Source organism: Nelumbo nucifera, chromosome 3 (genome assembly GCF_055504915.1).
Source record: "Nelumbo nucifera cultivar China Antique chromosome 3, China Antique-T2T, whole genome shotgun sequence".
Taxonomy (NCBI): domain Eukaryota; kingdom Viridiplantae; phylum Streptophyta; class Magnoliopsida; order Proteales; family Nelumbonaceae; genus Nelumbo; species Nelumbo nucifera.
In genome coordinates, this window is record NC_142651.1 from 63,165,472 (window position 1) to 63,183,127 (window position 17,656).

Consider the following 17,656-nt stretch of genomic DNA (forward strand, 5'->3'; position numbering starts at 1 on the left):
GTGGATGTTCAACTTGGATCCAGCATAAAACATGATAGATCTGCTCCTTTCTGCCCAAATATGCAGTCGTCTCATGGGAGTTTCAAATCTATTATCTATCTTTCATTCTCATTCTTCTTTCAAATTTTGCATTTCTTAAGTTGTTTCATCATGTCTTGTATGTGTAGGTTGTCTACTAAAAGCATTTTACTATTAAGGTAAGCTCGTGATATGCTTTGTGAAGCAATCTGCAAGACTGCAACAATGGTAAAGGGAAGTAAAACAGAGCTTCATTAGAATGTTGAGGTAAGCTCTTGTATATTTTTGAAAAGTGATTCCTGGTTTTATAGATAAAACAAAGCTTCATTAGAATGTAGGTCTTTCTTAAACTCACCAGGTGGTATGTTCTAATCTTGCTTATTGAACTAGGAAAAAGATATTGATAAAAAAAACTAGGGGAAATATGAGCTAGCCATGAGTAGGGGTGTCAATTGGACTGGATTTGGTTCAATCCGATCTGATCCATTATAAGTCCATTACAGATGGACCAGGTCCAATCCAATCCAATGAATATTTTGGACAATTTTGGACCAGTCCAATTCAATGTCTGAACCATCCAATCTATTCAATTTAGTTTTATTTTAGATTGGTTCCAGCCCAAACCTGGTCCATTGTCATCTGTATTGTTATCTTCTATTAATGGACCAGATATTGATTCAATCCAGCCCAATCCAATATAAATCCATTATGGATGGACCAGGTCCAATCCAATCCAGTAAATACTTTGGACTATTAAGTCAGGATTGGTTCAAATTGATTTTGATTTGGACGGGGTCCAACCCAAAACCGGTCCATTGACACCCCTAGCCATGAGAGTTTGCTCTACAGCTTTAGCTTTGGCTCCTATTTAACTTGCTATTTCTAGAGCTTGATAGCTCAGCTATAGTTGACCATGGAAAAATGGCTCGTAAGTATAATGATTGACATGATAAGCAATGGTTTTTCACATGTCTTGGAGTTTCTATTCTAGTGTATCATAGGAGAAAATAGTATGGGCATGCCTTAAGTCCCATGTGATACCAGCTTTTTATTGCATTTTTGTTCCCATTCATTGCCAAAGCTAGTTGTAAGCCAATAGGGATAAGGATGGACTTAGAATCTTGGAAGCATCCACCAAAGGGAAAGGAAATGGGATTTAACTCAGAATAAAATGAAGTCAGATCCCCTTCACAGAGGATGGTCTCCCTATTTATAGAAGTGAGGGAAAGTGCAGCATTGCATGAAACAAGAATTTTGGAATATTCTCCAATTTGGGTAGTGTCTGAGAACAAATCCTGTCTATCCCTCCCTTTAGAATATGTCCCTTAGGACCACAAGGTTGTTAGAGCACAATCTTAGGCTTCCTCCAAAGGTGATGCATGTCAGTAATCGTGGCTTCCTTGGGGCACTTTGTACCCCTGATCTGATGTTACGAGGTTCAGCTGGATTAATGGGTTTTGATCTGCCTCGTTAGGTGAAATTAGTATTGCCTCATGAAGTTTGGTTCACAAAGCCAAATTAGTCTTGCCTCGCAAGGCTTAGTTTTGCGAGGTCAAATTGCTCTTGCCTCGTGAGGCTTGATTCGTGAAGTTGAATCCTTTTTGCCTCGCGAGGCTTGATTCGTGAGGTCAATCCTTTTTGCCTCACAAGGGTTGGCTCACGAGGTCAAACTGTTTTTGCCCCGCAACGCTTGGCTCACGAGGCTGAATAATTGACTTTGCCTCGTGGGATTAATTCACAAGGTCGAATTATTCTAATAATGTGAGGTTCAATTACTATTACGTGATCCTGTAAATCTCTCCTTTGTCTCGTGGGGTGTATTGTTCTGCTTCTAATACACTACAAAGCGTTAGTTTTGTTGTTATCATGAATCTCGTTGTTCATGCTAGTGGGGATTTACCTCTTTAGTCTTCGATATATATCCTGAAAGAATGGTAGGATCCATCTAATGGACGCCATAAAGGTTGCGGAATGGGTGGGGCGAATTTCAAAAATTTCCTACCTTCTCCCAACTGGGAATCATATTCCCTGAATTTAGAATACAATATTCAAGGATCTACTTGAACCCTAATCAAACCAGATCTGTACCAAAAGATAAATGGGAGGATTATACCTGATCCGGAGAAGCAGTATCTCCCAAAGTTGGTGTTCACGCCCAAAGAATGCTCCAAGATCTGTCCCTGCTGAAGATGACACAGCTGTGGATGGAACAGAACCAGCAGGGTGCGTCCTACACACTGGATCCTTCACAAGAATCCCCTGGATGTACTAAACACTGAATTCTTTCAGTCTTTCTTGCAAGACTGATGTCAAGAACTGGTTTCTTGACTTTCTTTTCTGCAAAGATCAAATCTTGCAACAATGCAGATGGCGGCGGCAGGAGGAGATTTCCAGAAACGAAAAGGCTGAACTGTTTTCTTTTCTGGAGAGAATGAGATCTAATCTCAATTCGCAGGAACCTTTCTTGCTTACCAGAACCTCTTGGATCGAAATCTTATTTCTCTCTCTTGGTTCATTCGAAAAAATCTCCTCTCTTTTCTTCTTGATTAAGAAATCTCCTAATTAGGAGTTATCCCAATCCAAATCAGTATTTGGATAGGGGATAATCTTAATCCCTTTCCCAGATAGAGTTAGCTTACTCCTGATCTTATCAGGAGGTTACCAGATTCAAATCTGATTTGAATTTGGTCTCTAAGAGTGGATAAGGCTAAGAGCCCAATCCTTTTTGCTAACTTCAATCTCAAATTCGCCCCATTGATGGGTGATCATATCAGCCCACTTCGAAATGGGCTTTTGGCCCATTAAGTATTCAGTGTTTAATTAGTTTCCAATCTGCTGCCCAGTTGGGCTTCTTTGTATGGCGTGGGACCCAAGCATTGATCTACACACCAGCCACATGGGTTCGGCCCAGCCTTTAATACAAGGCCCAGCCAAATTCACTGAAAATCTCAATGAACCCCTTGAGTCCATCGTATGAACCCTATGGGCCCAACACTTACATTAAGTGGTCCCTGGGCCAAGCCATCTTATAAAAACCCAGGGACTGTGGGCAGGTGCAAGATTAGCCCATCAGGTATTATCCTAAATGGTCTTACACTTAACCTCTCAGCCCTTAATGATCAAGCACTGCCCGACAAGAGAGGACCTCTCCCTCGGCTGCAAGGAACAGTGCCGCACTCTCCTCTCACATGGATCCCGGGAATTAAAACCATTTGCAAACATTTTGAAACCGTACATATATATGTAAATATATTAATTTTGCAAAAACAAAATTCCAACGATTGAAATCAACTGCCGGCAGTTTGGTTTCCATCAGAGAGAGTGCATTCCCGATCATTACCCTTTGTCCGACAAAGTGGCTGATTCTGTCACTATGACCACCCACTCAGATGAATTCTCAAACTGCCCCAACATACCCAGGTTTTGATCCCCACTAAGGATCTCACTGATTGGCATATCAAAGGCAGCCTGATCCAACACCTAGTGAAGTGTCATAATCGAGTCTAGGGGTCAGGTGTAACTTTCCAGTTTTGCCCATCTATCTCTAAGGTCCAGGGCAAGACTGGAAATCTGGTCCGGTTCAAGGATTCAAGTAATCCCATGCTGTATGTGCCTCGGGTCTTACCCTGATGGCTGAGACAGGCCATCCCAACACTTGGTGGCACACCAGTATCAGCCTTGGCAGGATAAATCTCCCCAGACTTATCCAACGGCTGTGAACATTTAAAACTAACATGAGTCTCTACAAATGTCCAGTTTTAGGGTTTTACACAGAATTAAACCAAACAACATGAATCAAACATGCACTTTATTTATTTCCACTAAATAACAAAAGTACATCAAAATGATTGAAGCTAAGGGCATACAAAACTGTCTAACAGCTCCCACTTGCACTTAGGTCCAATCTGGTACAAGCCGGAGTCCCATACTTTCCACGTGTTTCTCAAACACCTTCTGTGTCAGTGGCTTGGTCAATGGGTCTGCCACATTATCCGCTGATGCTACCTTTTGAATTAGGACGTCCCCTCTACCAACGATCTCCCGCAGTACATGGTACTTCCTCTCGATGTGCTTTGACTTCGAGTGGGCCCGAGGCTCTTTAGCCTGGGCGATCGCTCCATTGTTGTCACACAACAACGGGATGGGTGATGTGCTGGATGGAATCGCTCCTAATTCGTGTATGAATTTCTTCATCCACACGGCTTCCTTGGCAGCTTCACTTGCGGCAATGTACTCGGCCTCGGTTGTGGAGTCTGCAGTGGACCCCTGTTTGCTGCTTTTCCAGCAAACAGCACACGATCCTATCGTGAAAACATACCCAGATGTAGACTTTCTATCATCTGGATCCGACTGGAAATCGGCATCGGTATACCCTAGAACTTGCAGTGAACCACCATCGAATACCAGACAAAACTCTTTCGTCCTTCGAAGGTATTTGAGTATGTTCTTCACAGCAGTCCAATGCTCCTGTCCTGGGTTTGCCTGGAATCTGCTTACCACACTCACCGCCTGAGCTATGTCCGGGCGAGTGCACAACATGGCATACATGATGCTCCCCACAGCTGAGGCATAGGGAACGTCTCTCATGCTCTCAATCTCCTCAGAAGTCTTGGGAGACATCTTCTTGGAGAGAGTGACTCCGTGCCTGAAAGGAACGTTTCCTTTCTTGGAGTTTTCCATGCTGTATCTTTTGACAATTTTGTCAATGTAAGCAGCCTGGGATAATCCAATTATCCGCTTCGATCTATCTCTATAGAGTCGAAGACCCAGTATGTATGAAGCTTCTCCAAGATCTTTCATGGAGAACTGCTGTGATAGCCATACCTTGACCGAAGTCAACATTCCTACATCATTCCCAATGAGTAGGATATCGTCCACATACAAGACTAAAAAGGTGATCTTATCCCCACTGGATTTCCTGTAAACACAGGGCTCATCCGGATTCTGCTCAAAGTCAAACGTTTTGACTGCAGAATCAAAACGGATGTTCCAACTCCTAGAAGCCTGCTTAAGTCCATATATGGATCTATTAAGTTTACATACCATGTGTTCCTGACCAGCAGCAATGAAGCCTTGCGGCTGCTGCATGTAGATATCTTCACTAAGATCTCCATTCAGGAACGCTGTTTTGACATCCATTTGCCAAATCTCGTAATCATGGTACGCTGCTACAGCTAGCAGGATCCTAATGGATTTAAGCATGGCCACCGGTGAAAAGGTTTCCTCATAGTCGATGCCTTCTTTCTGAGTATACCCTTTCGCCACCAAACGAGCTTTAAAGGTCTCAATCCTGCCATCGGGGCCCTTCTTCCTCTTGTAGATCCATTTGCAACCAATTGCTTTTACCCCGGAGGGCGGATCCACTAGAGTCCAGACTCCATTGGTCTCCATTGAGTCCATCTCGGCTCTCATGGCCTCCACCCACTTCTGGGAGTCTATGTCTAACATAGCTTCCGCGTAAGACACGGGATCCTCTTCACTAGTCAAGGCTTCCACCAGGTAACTATCCTGGTCATAACCATATCGGACTGGTGGTCTGGATACCCGGGTGGACCTTCTAGGTTGGTCATTACCTGGAACTTGTGGGTCATCTCCCACTGCTCCTGAGCTCTCCTCATCAAGAACTATTTCCTGACGATGGGTGTCCAGGATGTAATCGGATTCTAAGAATCGGGCGTTTCGACTGCAGAACACTTTCTGCTCACTTGGGTCATAGAATAGATAACCCACCGAATCCTTTGGGTAGCCTATAAACAGGCAACGGCTGGTTTTAGATTCCAACTTGTCCGCACTTGTTCTTTTAACGTGTGCAGGACAACCCCAAATCTTCAAGTGTCTCACACTTGGCTTCCTTCCGGTCCAAAGTTCATATGGAGTTTTCGGAACTGATTTGGTTGGAACCCTATTCAGCACGTAGGTAGCAGTCTCTAATGCGTATCCCCAAAAGGATGTGGGTAATTCTGAGCGTACGAGAAGTGACCGGACCATGTCTAATAAGGTCCTATTTCTCCTCTCTGAAACACCGTTGAGTTGAGGTGTAGCAGGAGGAGCTAGTTGTGACACTATCCCATTGGCCTTTAAGTAGTCCCTGAATTCGTCAGAGAGATACTCGCCACCTCGATCTGATCGAAGGGCCTTAATTTCTCTCCCTAACTGTTTCTCGACTTCCTGTCTGAACTCTTTGAACTTTTCAAATGATTCAGACTTATGTCTCATTAGGTACACGTAACCATATCGTGAAAAATCATCTGTAAAGGTGATGAAGTACACGTGTTGATTCCGTGTCCTAACACTCAGGGGACCACATACATCAGTATGTATTAGGTCAAGTGTGCCTGCACATCTTTCAGGCTTACCGTCAAATGGCCGCTTAGTCATCTTACCTTGGAGGCAAGGTTCACAAGTGGGAAGATTTTCTACGGCTAGAAAATCCAAAGGACCATCCTTTACCAGTCTTGTGATTCGGTCGACACCGATGTGGCCAAGTCGGTAATGCCAGAGGCACGTGGGATTTACTGTATCACGAGTCCTTTTCTTGGGATTTTCGACCGACGTAGTTTCGGTTAAGTTAGTTTCCAAAGAAGGATGCAGAACATAGAGACCGTTCTCTAGCTCCCCGCATGCGATGAATTTATTATTCCGTTTAACAGTAATCATATTACTAAAGTAAACAGTATATCCATCAGCACACAATTTTGAAACAGAAATTAAATTCCTTCTCAAGTTCTGTACATAAAGACAATCTTTAAGTACAAGGACTCCTTCTTTAAAAACTAATTCTACGGTTCCTATTGCCGTAGCTGCAACACTTGCAGTTGTTCCCAAGAACAGTGTCACTTCACCTTCACTCAGCCTTCTGCTAACTTTGAACCCCTGCAGTGAGTTACACGCATGAGTTGAAGCCCCGGAGTCAACACACCAGGACACAGAAGTAACTAACATATTAGTTTCTATGACACAAGTTTCGATATTACCTTTCTTAAATTCCAGGTAGGTAGGACAGTTCCTCTTCCAGTGGCCGGTCTGCTTACAGAAGTGACAGACATCAGATGCCTTGTTCTTCTTCTGCTTCTTGGATTTGGTAGTCTTCTTCTGGGGCTTTTTTGCCTTTCTCTTTCTCTTGCCCGATTTGTTAGCTTCAGCAAGCATAACCACAGGCTCATCCTTCTTGAGTAAATCCTCGGCCCTCTGCAACATATTGCTGAGTTCCTGGACGCTGACATTCAGCTTATTCATATTGTAGTTCATAGTGAACGCATTGAAGGAAGAGGGCAAAGAATTTAGGATGGCATCCACTTGCGTGCCAAGATCTAGCCCGGATCCAAGAGCTTCAAGTTCGTTGATGTATCCCATCATCCGAAGACAATGGTCATGAACTTTCTGCCCTTTGGTCATCTGCGCGGTCATGAACAATTTCAGGACCTTCTGTCGAGTAGAACGGTTCTGCTCCTCATACATTGTCCTTAGACTGTCCAATATGTCCTTGGCAAGTTCGATCTGATCGAACTGCCTCTGTATTGAGTTGTCTAATGAGGCAATGACAAAGCAGCGGGCTAGGGAGTTCTTATCCTCCCAATCTTGGTAGTCCCTCCTACGGGCCTCAGAAGCCCTATCACCCGGACGTTCCGGGGTAGGATTTTTCACTACCTTGTCTAACTTTTCAGAAGTTAGGACCAGCATAAGATTTCTGTACCAGTCGGCATAGTTTGGGCCCTTAAGCTTGTTATCGTCTAGAAGCTTTGCAAATTGACCGTTTGCCATTTTCTGATAAAACAGCAAAATCATTAGTCCACAACCTTAGTTTGATTCATGTTTACCTACATAGATATGGCTTTTAATCTATGTTCCATTCCCATTTGTTCATCTCTGAGATTTCCCTCCTATCTCAGTGACGGAGACGACGAAATGTCTCTGGAAATGTGGGAAATCACATGGGGTGCGTGAAGCCAACTGTTTCAGCTGCATAACCCCACCACCTTTCTGTGACGGATCATATCCACTCATCAAATGAGTTTCCCTTTGGCCTCTGTCAGACAAGGTTCAGAGCCGTTTTCAGGTAAACCCTTCTGTCAGTGAGTGCACACCCATCATATTCAGGTTACGCCAAGGTACCGTGAGAGAATTCCCATTTTCTGGTGAAGCCCCTCCCACATCGGTCTATGACGCCCCTATCATCTTATGAAACACTCTAACAGATCGAACAGCAAATGGATAGCCCAATTTTATGGTGCGTTTCCTCATTACTGATGGACCCATCATTGTGCTAATGACGGAAGGCCTTTAGAGAGTCCATCATATGGATCTCCCTATCACTTGCATTCATATTTGCTGGAGGGAACAAAATCACGGCCTAGTTCTAATTTAGGTCAAACCAAAGTGGCTCCCACTGACTTTCATAAAGTCAGATTTCTGGTGGGCCTTAATCGGCTAGGGGTTCCGTACGCATCCCTTTTCAGGGTTGTGGGGCCCACCAGGCAAAGAGGGGGTCATCCAATGACCTTCAGGGACACCATGGCAATGATGTGCATTCAGCCATGGTGTGCGCAAGAGCCACTAACGAGTCATCACGGGCCAAGTACTTATGGCCCATGGTCGCAGCACATCAAACATCCAAACATCACATGTAAAGGAGGAATTGATCCAATCAATTAATTGCTGTAAAGCCCATTCAACGGCCCATTTAAAAACCAAGTCATTAACGATTAATGTCCACTAGGTGTATGGGCTGAATCGCAGATAGCAGTTCGGCCCATACAGCTTATCTCACAATAATGGGCTTTTGCAGTTTTAACCCTTTAAAACTGGGCTTTACAGGTGGGCCGAATTAATCCCTGTAATTGAACATCAGATTTGGAACAAAAGTGTGAGACAATTGGACTGAGAACAGCCCCTTTCGAAACCCAGATTCGGTCCAAACAGTTTTGGTCCAATCTAGTCCGAAATGGTCCAAAACTGATTTTCAATTCAAGAATTAATTATTGAATGATCTGAAATTAATAGTTTTGATTTCTAGCAAACACAAAACAATTATGGACTGTTCGCACCACCTGCAAAACAGAGGTTAATCACAAGGGTTGCAGTTTCATAAACTGCAAATCGCAGAAAACGATTTCTCCATCTGCAAATCTCCTGCGCCGCCATCTTCTTCCATCTTCTTTAATCAAGAAAAATAACAGAAATCCTATTTCTATTAATTACATTCTTGATCAAATCCTATACATTCAGTCTAAAAAATAAAAAAAAATTATTTACAGACCGAATTGAATGAAATAAATAAATAGAAAAGAAAAAGGGTGCGCAGACCATCTGCGCTAAAACTGCACTGCGATCTCCAGGTTTGAACAGTCCATTAAATCAAAATAAATAAAGAACAATTCCAAATAAATTTTGGATTTAATAGAAATTAATTTCAGATCAATCGCCCTTAACAAGAAACAGTTTCTTGAAAAAAAAGAAAACAATCTGCGCAAATCTTGAAAGAACACCTTCTATCCATCTGCGCAGGGTCAGATCTGATTTTCTTTTGGTTCAAGATTCGAACCTGTGGCTCTGATACCACTGAAAGAATGGTAGGATCCATCTAATGGACACCATAAAGGTTGCGGAATGGGTGGGGCGAATTTCAAAAATTTCCTACCTTCTCCCAACTGGGAATCATATTCCCTGAATTTAGAATACAATATTCAAGGATCTACTTGAACCCTAATCAAACCAGATCTGTACCAAAAGATAAATGGGAGGATTATACCTGATCCGGAGAAGCAGTATCTCCCAAAGTTGGTGTTCACGCCCAAAGAATGCTCCAAGATCTGTCCCTGCTGAAGATGACACAGCTGTGGATGGAACAGAACCAGCAGGGTGCGTCCTACACACTGGATCCTTCACAAGAATCCCCTGGATGTACTAAACACTGAATTCTTTCAGTCTTTCTTGCAAGACTGATGTCAAGAACTGGTTTCTTGACTTTCTTTTCTGCAAAGATCAAATCTTGCAACAATGCAGATGGCGGCGGCAGGAGGAGATTTCCAGAAACGAAAAGGCTGAACTGTTTTCTTTTCTGGAGAGAATGAGATCTAATCTCAATTCGCAGGAACCTTTCTTGCTTACCAGAACCTCTTGGATCGAAATCTTATTTCTCTCTCTTGGTTCATTCGAAAAAATCTCCTCTCTTTTCTTCTTGATTAAGAAATCTCCTAATTAGGAGTTATCCCAATCCAAATCAGTATTTGGATAGGGGATAATCTTAATCCCTTTCCCAGATAGAGTTAGCTTACTCCTGATCTTATCAGGAGGTTACCAGATTCAAATCTGATTTGAATTTGGTCTCTAAGAGTGGATAAGGCTAAGAGCCCAATCCTTTTTGCTAACTTCAATCTCAAATTCGCCCCATTGATGGGTGATCATATCAGCCCACTTCGAAATGGGCTTTTGGCCCATTAAGTATTCAGTGTTTAATTAGTTTCCAATCTGCTGCCCAGTTGGGCTTCTTTGTATGGCGTGGGACCCAAGCATTGATCTACACACCAGCCACATGGGTTCGGCCCAGCCTTTAATACAAGGCCCAGCCAAATTCACTGAAAATCTCAATGAACCCCTTGAGTCCATCGTATGAACCCTATGGGCCCAACACTTACATTAAGTGGTCCCTGGGCCAAGCCATCTTATAAAAACCCAGGGACTGTGGGCAGGTGCAAGATTAGCCCATCAGGTATTATCCTAAATGGTCTTACACTTAACCTCTCAGCCCTTAATGATCAAGCACTGCCCGACAAGAGAGGACCTCTCCCTCGGCTGCAAGGAACAGTGCCGCACTCTCCTCTCACATGGATCCCGGGAATTAAAACCATTTGCAAACATTTTGAAACCGTACATATATATGTAAATATATTAATTTTGCGAAAACAAAATTCCAACGATTGAAATCAACTGCCGGCAGTTTGGTTTCCATCAGAGAGAGTGCATTCCCGATCATTACCCTTTGTCCGACAAAGTGGCTGATTCTGTCACTATGACCACCCACTCAGATGAATTCTCAAACTGCCCCAACATACCCAGGTTTTGATCCCCACTAAGGATCTCACTGATTGGCATATCAAAGGCAGCCTGATCCAACACCTAGTGAAGTGTCATAATCGAGTCTAGGGGTCAGGTGTAACTTTCCAGTTTTGCCCATCTATCTCTAAGGTCCAGGGCAAGACTGGAAATCTGGTCCGGTTCAAGGATTCAAGTAATCCCATGCTGTATGTGCCTCGGGTCTTACCCTGATGGCTGAGACAGGCCATCCCAACACTTGGTGGCACACCAGTATCAGCCTTGGCAGGACAAATCTCCCCAGACTTATCCAACGGCTGTGAACATTTAAAACTAACATGAGTCTCTACAAATGTCCAGTTTTAGGGTTTTACACAGAATTAAACCAAACAACATGAATCAAACATGCACTTTATTTATTTCCACTAAATAACAAAAGTACATCAAAATGATTGAAGCTAAGGGCATACAAAACTGTCTAACATATCCACTGTCCCACACTAGTAGCTCTTTATTTTCTTCAGATAACAAGGCATTAGATTTCACATTCCTGCCTCTGCATAATTCTTATAATACTTCCTTGCAGAGGTCTTCATTATCTCCACCTGGTTGCTGAGCAATTTCTTCTCAATCCTGACATGGATCAGGTCCAATCCCAATGAAAATTAGAACTTCTAATTGATAATGTGGAGGTATCACCAAAAAGAAAACAGCCTTCTGGGTTTTTTAAAAGCTACAGGTAGTGTTTATTGGAACTATTGTCAGTTTTTCTATTGGAACACTGAAATGTGTCAAATCCTTTTATGCCACCTACATTAGAAATTTGAGGATCAGTTAAACCTGTTCATTTTCCAACACATTCCATGCTTGAAAATTAGGATGGTTATCAAGTGCTTCTGTTCTTCAAAACTGTCACTTTATGTTCTATGCTTCTGCTATTCAAATTGTCAAACATTAGCAGTTTATAGTATTCTTTGTGTTCTTGGTCTATAACTATAAGCCATAACATGTACTTAGCATGCGTAACTCAACAATATTGAAAAAAGGATAATAAAAATGAAAATTGACCACTGCCTGTTGAGTTTAGGTTAGGTCAGAAAATTCAAAAAAATGCCAAAAAATTTAAAAAATATTAAACATAATATTAATAAAAAATATAAACTTAAATTTTAAAATAATATTTTAAAAAAACTTATTATCTAAAATTAAAATACATAAACATAAGATGTAAAGCATATTCAAATGAGAATTTAAAAATAAAATCAAACATATAAAACATTTTCAAGCATGTAAAACCTCTAAATCCTTGTTTTTTTTTTCAAACATATAAAACTGACCATGCTTTTACTCAATCCTTATTTTTTTTTCTCTTGAAGAACAATAGTACTGGCTTTTATTAATTAAAAGGAATATATTAGTACATTATATTAGAAAGCCCAAATAGGGAAGCCAGCTCAGCTAACCTCCATAAAAAGTTGGTCGAACTAGCTGTTGATATCAAGGAATTTAGATGCAGAACTTGTTCTTAGGCTTCTTATTCTTAGAGAAATCTTTGGCTGTCCGCACATATAGGGTCTGTACCAGTGCATATCAATTCATAACTGTTGTAAACTGTAACAGGCCCACATTCAGTTGAGCCATTACAAACTATATTCAACTGTTACAAACCATTATGTTTACAGATTCATACTAAACCATTACAAACTATATGTACCTAATAAAATCCCATACTCAGCCATTATAACCAATAGAGACCATTACATACTCATAGTTAAACCATTATGAATCCATACTTACCCATTCTAAACCATATTCCAACTGCTACAAACCCATAGTTAACCATAACAATTTGAGAATGAATTGGTACAAATCCATAATCAACCCTTACAAAAGGTACTCAACTAGTATAAACCTTTACAAGTCCACTCTCAGTTGTTATAATCCTATACTCAACCATTATAAATCGATATAATCGTTACAAACCTGTACTCAACTCAACTATCACAACATATGCTCAACTATTACAAAATGATATAGATTGTTACAAACCTATGTATACTTATATATTTCAAATTTGAATTATCCTATTAACTAACATTTCTAAAAATTATTATAGATAAATGCAACTGTGAAACTTGAACACAAGTCACCACATGAAAGAGAGATTCTTCCGGTTCCACTAAGCTTTAATACTAAAATGTCAAAATGACATGTACTTTTAACTTTTTTACTTTCTAAGCCATTTATCAACTTTTCTTATTAATATTATATTTACTAGAATGAGATTGATTAATTCTCAGTTTCTTGTGCACAAGTTAGGTGGGACGATTGTGTGAATTGGGATCTTCTACCAACAGAACATATTACAACCCCCTACCAACTTGATGCAGATCTCACCATGATACTGGGACCCAAGGTTCTAAGTATCGGCCCGTATCAGCCGATACGTATCGTTCTGGGACCCCTCCGATATGCCCCTACAGTGGGTGTATCGGGGGTTTGACCGGTTTAGGGGGTGGAGGAGCCCTAAACCGCCCCCTGAACCGGTTGCAAAAAAAAAACAATAAAAATGAGTATCAATTCGCCCGATACGCCCCTACTGGTGTATCGAGCGTATCGATATTTTGAACCTTGCTGGGACCTGCCATGTATGAGATGTGCAGTGTGAGATCATGTTGGTAGGTTGTTGGAATGAATTTTGTTGGCAGGTGGTCCAAACTTAATCCAAGTCTAATAGTGTCACTCTTTAGGTGGGAGGACATTGAGACAGGCAGACAGGGAGGACAATATCTGCTACCCACAAATTGTTCCTACATCCCTACCCACAGGGCACCACCACCATTCATTGGTAACATGTTCCCAAGAATGACAAGGGAAATATTCTCAATATACAACTGTAATGTCTTGTGGGTAGAGATGTGGGAACAGCTCATGGGTAGATGATCCGAGACCGGAGGACAGCCCATCCCAACCATTGATACATGGACTCACGAACCTGAAGGCAATCTAGCCTTCTAAGCATTCTGATAATTGTATGGACAAATAAATTTAACCATTTTACTATCCCTCCCCTTTGTCTGTCTTGGTGTCCTCCCAGTGATGGAATGACATTAGTCTCTTATACGATCCCCCATCCCCATTATGCAAGCATATAAACAACTTGTCTCTCAATAAAAAACTAGCAGAGGGGGCCCTGCGTTGTAGGCTCATAAACTATCAAGCTTGAGCACGATTCGAATTAGAGACTTGAGTTCGAGCTCGAGCTCGGTTCGAATCAAAATCTCGGAAGCTCGATATGGCTACCTTTGATTGCAGGTCTCTCAAGTAACCAAGGTGCTGAGCCGAGGTCTCCATCAATTGTTGAGGTGCCAAACCGAGGTCTCCCTAAGCTACTAAAGTGTCGAGCTGAGGTTTCCCTAGCAGGCGAGATGTCGAGTTAAGGTCTCCCTTAGTTGATAAAATGTCAAGCTGAGGTCTCCCTCAGTTGTTGAGGTGCTGAGCCAAGATCTCCCTCAATGACTGAGGTGTTGAGCCGAGGTCTCCCTTAGTGGTTGAGGTGTTGTCTAGCTCGAGCTCGATTCGAATTAGAGACTTGAGCTTGAGCTCAGGAGTTCGAGCTCGACTCGGCTCAAGCTCGACTACCTTTGATTGCAAGTCCCCTAATAGTCGAGATGCTGAGCTGAGGTCTCCCTTAGTTGGAGAGAGAGTGGCATTCTTGTAATTTATAAGGAGAGAGAGAGAGAGAGAGATGGCATTCTTGTAATTTGAAAGAAAAATAGAGAAAGAGAGTTGGTAGGAGAGAGAGTGGCATTCCTGTAATTTTTAAGAAAAAGGCAAAAAATACTGTTAGATTCCATTTCTCTCATCCTCAGGCCTTCTTAGGTACACATTTCAGTTTAATATATTTATATAGATATAGATTAAGTCACCACTCCCGACCATGTTGTTATCTCTTTTCTCTCCCCATTTTAGATTGGACGAGTCTTGGAACTTTGGGAATATGTCAATTTCAACCCTAAAGAATAAAAGAAAGGGTTTTTACTGTTTAGTCTACCCCAACAAATCTTAGCTCCATCGTACAATTGGGGTAGGTGTCAATTTGGAATTGATGTCAATACACGGGCGAATATTGGTGTTATAGGTGGAGTTGTTTGAAATTTTGAATTGTTGTAAGTTTAAAATGGAATTCAAAATTCTGAGGTGGAGTGTAGTCTACTTATCCCTAAAAAAATGTCATTTTTAACTCAGATTTGATGAAAAAGTCATTTGTAGGCAAAAATAAATGGTGTTTAAAACGATGTTGATAGATCCATTGGGCAATGTTGAAAATGGGCTATTCTAATAAAGTTAATTAAGTAAATTACTTTAGGGTCTAATTAAATGACCCTAAAGGATAATTAAGTAAATTAAATAAATTATACTAATTAAGATAATTAAATAAATAAAAAAAATTAATTAATTAAATTTGACAAACAAAGCTAATCAATCTAAATAAGTAAATTAAGCCAATTAAGTAAGGTTTTAAAAACCGATCCAAAATGGAACTACTTTGGTCACCAATTTCTAGGTCAACAGTTCGATCATTTGGTCTGAAGAGATTAACTCATGATGTTTTAAAAATAAAAAATAAAATACAATTAAAATAAAAATGACCAAAAGCCATTTACCAAATTGGGCAATTTAGTGGTTCAACCATTTGAGTCAACGGTTTGTTAACCAAGTTAAAAACCGGTCAATTGTCTAGTTTTGTTTTATACTTGGCCCCAAAATTATTCAAAAAAAAAAGCATTAACTTGATCAACAAACCATGCCCCAAATAGTTGAAGTGATACATTGTTTGATCTAGTAAATGGTTTTTGGGTCATTTTCATTTATTTATATTTTTTTAAATGTCATGGGTTGATCCGTTCGAACCAAACAATGGAAATATTTACCTAGATATTGGTGGCTAAAGTGATTCCATTTTGGGTCTACTTTTAAAACCTTGCTTAATTGGCCTAATTTTCTTATTTAGATTGATAAGTTTTGTTTATTTAGTTTAATTAATTAACTTTGTTTCTTTAATTAATTTAATTGCTTAATTTACTTAATTATCTTTTCGTGTGAGGATAAAATGTGAAAGACGTGAAAAGTTTCATTTAAAGCTTCCCAAAATCAGCCTGAAATGGGCTTCTCGCGTCTTTTCAGCACTCTGTCTTTTGGCTGCTGGATCTTCCTTGAGCCAAATGGGAATAGATCGAAAATCGATCTTCCTGGCTTGTAAACATCCGAAAGACTGCACAGAAAGATGTGCCAAATGGGCCCTTAATTAAGTAAATCAAATACTTTATGGTCAATTAATTAACTTTATTAATTAATTTGTTTATTATACTTTAGGGTCATGAGTGGCCTTTTTCAAACTTTAGTAATCAACATCGATTGTTTTTACCTATAAATGGCCTTATTATCACCAAAGTTTGGGGTCAAAGATGAAATTTTTTATTTTTTAAAAGACCTTTTTTTTCACAAAGTTCAAGGATTGTCATAACCAAAAAACTTAATATCATTAAATCAAAAAAATTGGGATTTGCTTCTCATAGAGCGCACCTCACACCTACGTCAGAGTCCCATCTCACCACCTATTAGGAACATCTCCTATGAATAAAAACACATAAGTATAGAAGATGTTTCAGATACATGGTGGCTGGTGGGATTTGCTTGTGAGGTGGGTGTGAGCAAGGTTTAAAATTTTGATACGATATGTCCGATACGGGCATATCATATCATATCTTTTAATATAAGATATGGGGTACACAACATAATCGTGTGTTGCGTATCTATTCGACCGCATCGGTACCTATTGACACGATATGGTACTGTATCACCCGTTTCGGTAGTGTACCGTTTGATAAGCCACCGATACGAGGGTGTATCAGTTACGCCCCCAAAACGATATTGGTGGAAAACAAAAAGTTTGAACTAGAGAGAGAAGGCTTCTTTCTCCCGAAAAAACCCTTCTCTTCCTCCCAAACCACTCCAAACCTCTCACGTACTTGCCTAGACTACTAGATCTACTAAAAAAACAACAAAAATGCATCAAACTTGAAGATTTTTAAAGTTTTGGAAAATATTGCGAAAATGGGTGAGTTTTTCATTTAATCTCTTTGATTTGTTGTTTCTTTCTTGTTTGAATGCTTGGAAGTGCTTTAAACTTAGTTGATCTTAGTGATTTATGGCGCGTCGAGGTGCATTTTGGGGTATGCGCCTTGCCCACGTCCTAGGCGCACCTCTTTCAAAAGGCATGCGCCTAGTGTGCCTAGGCATGCGCCTGATGCGCCTTACGCCTTAACCCAGGTGTGCGCCTTTTTAAAATTTTGTGCTTTTTTTTTTTTTTTTTGAGTCTAACGGTTGGGTCGGGGGCATGCTACAAAGGCAACTCATAGAATCAAGAATGCAATATGTTTTACATCACATTAACTACTCGAAGCAATGCAATTAAGGAAAAAAAAGAGATTGTAGGAAAATGCTTTATATGTTTGGTTTTATTTTTAAATTTTCATTTGAATACACTTTACATGTTATGTTTATGTATTTTAATTTTAGATAATAGGTGTTTTAAATCATTTAT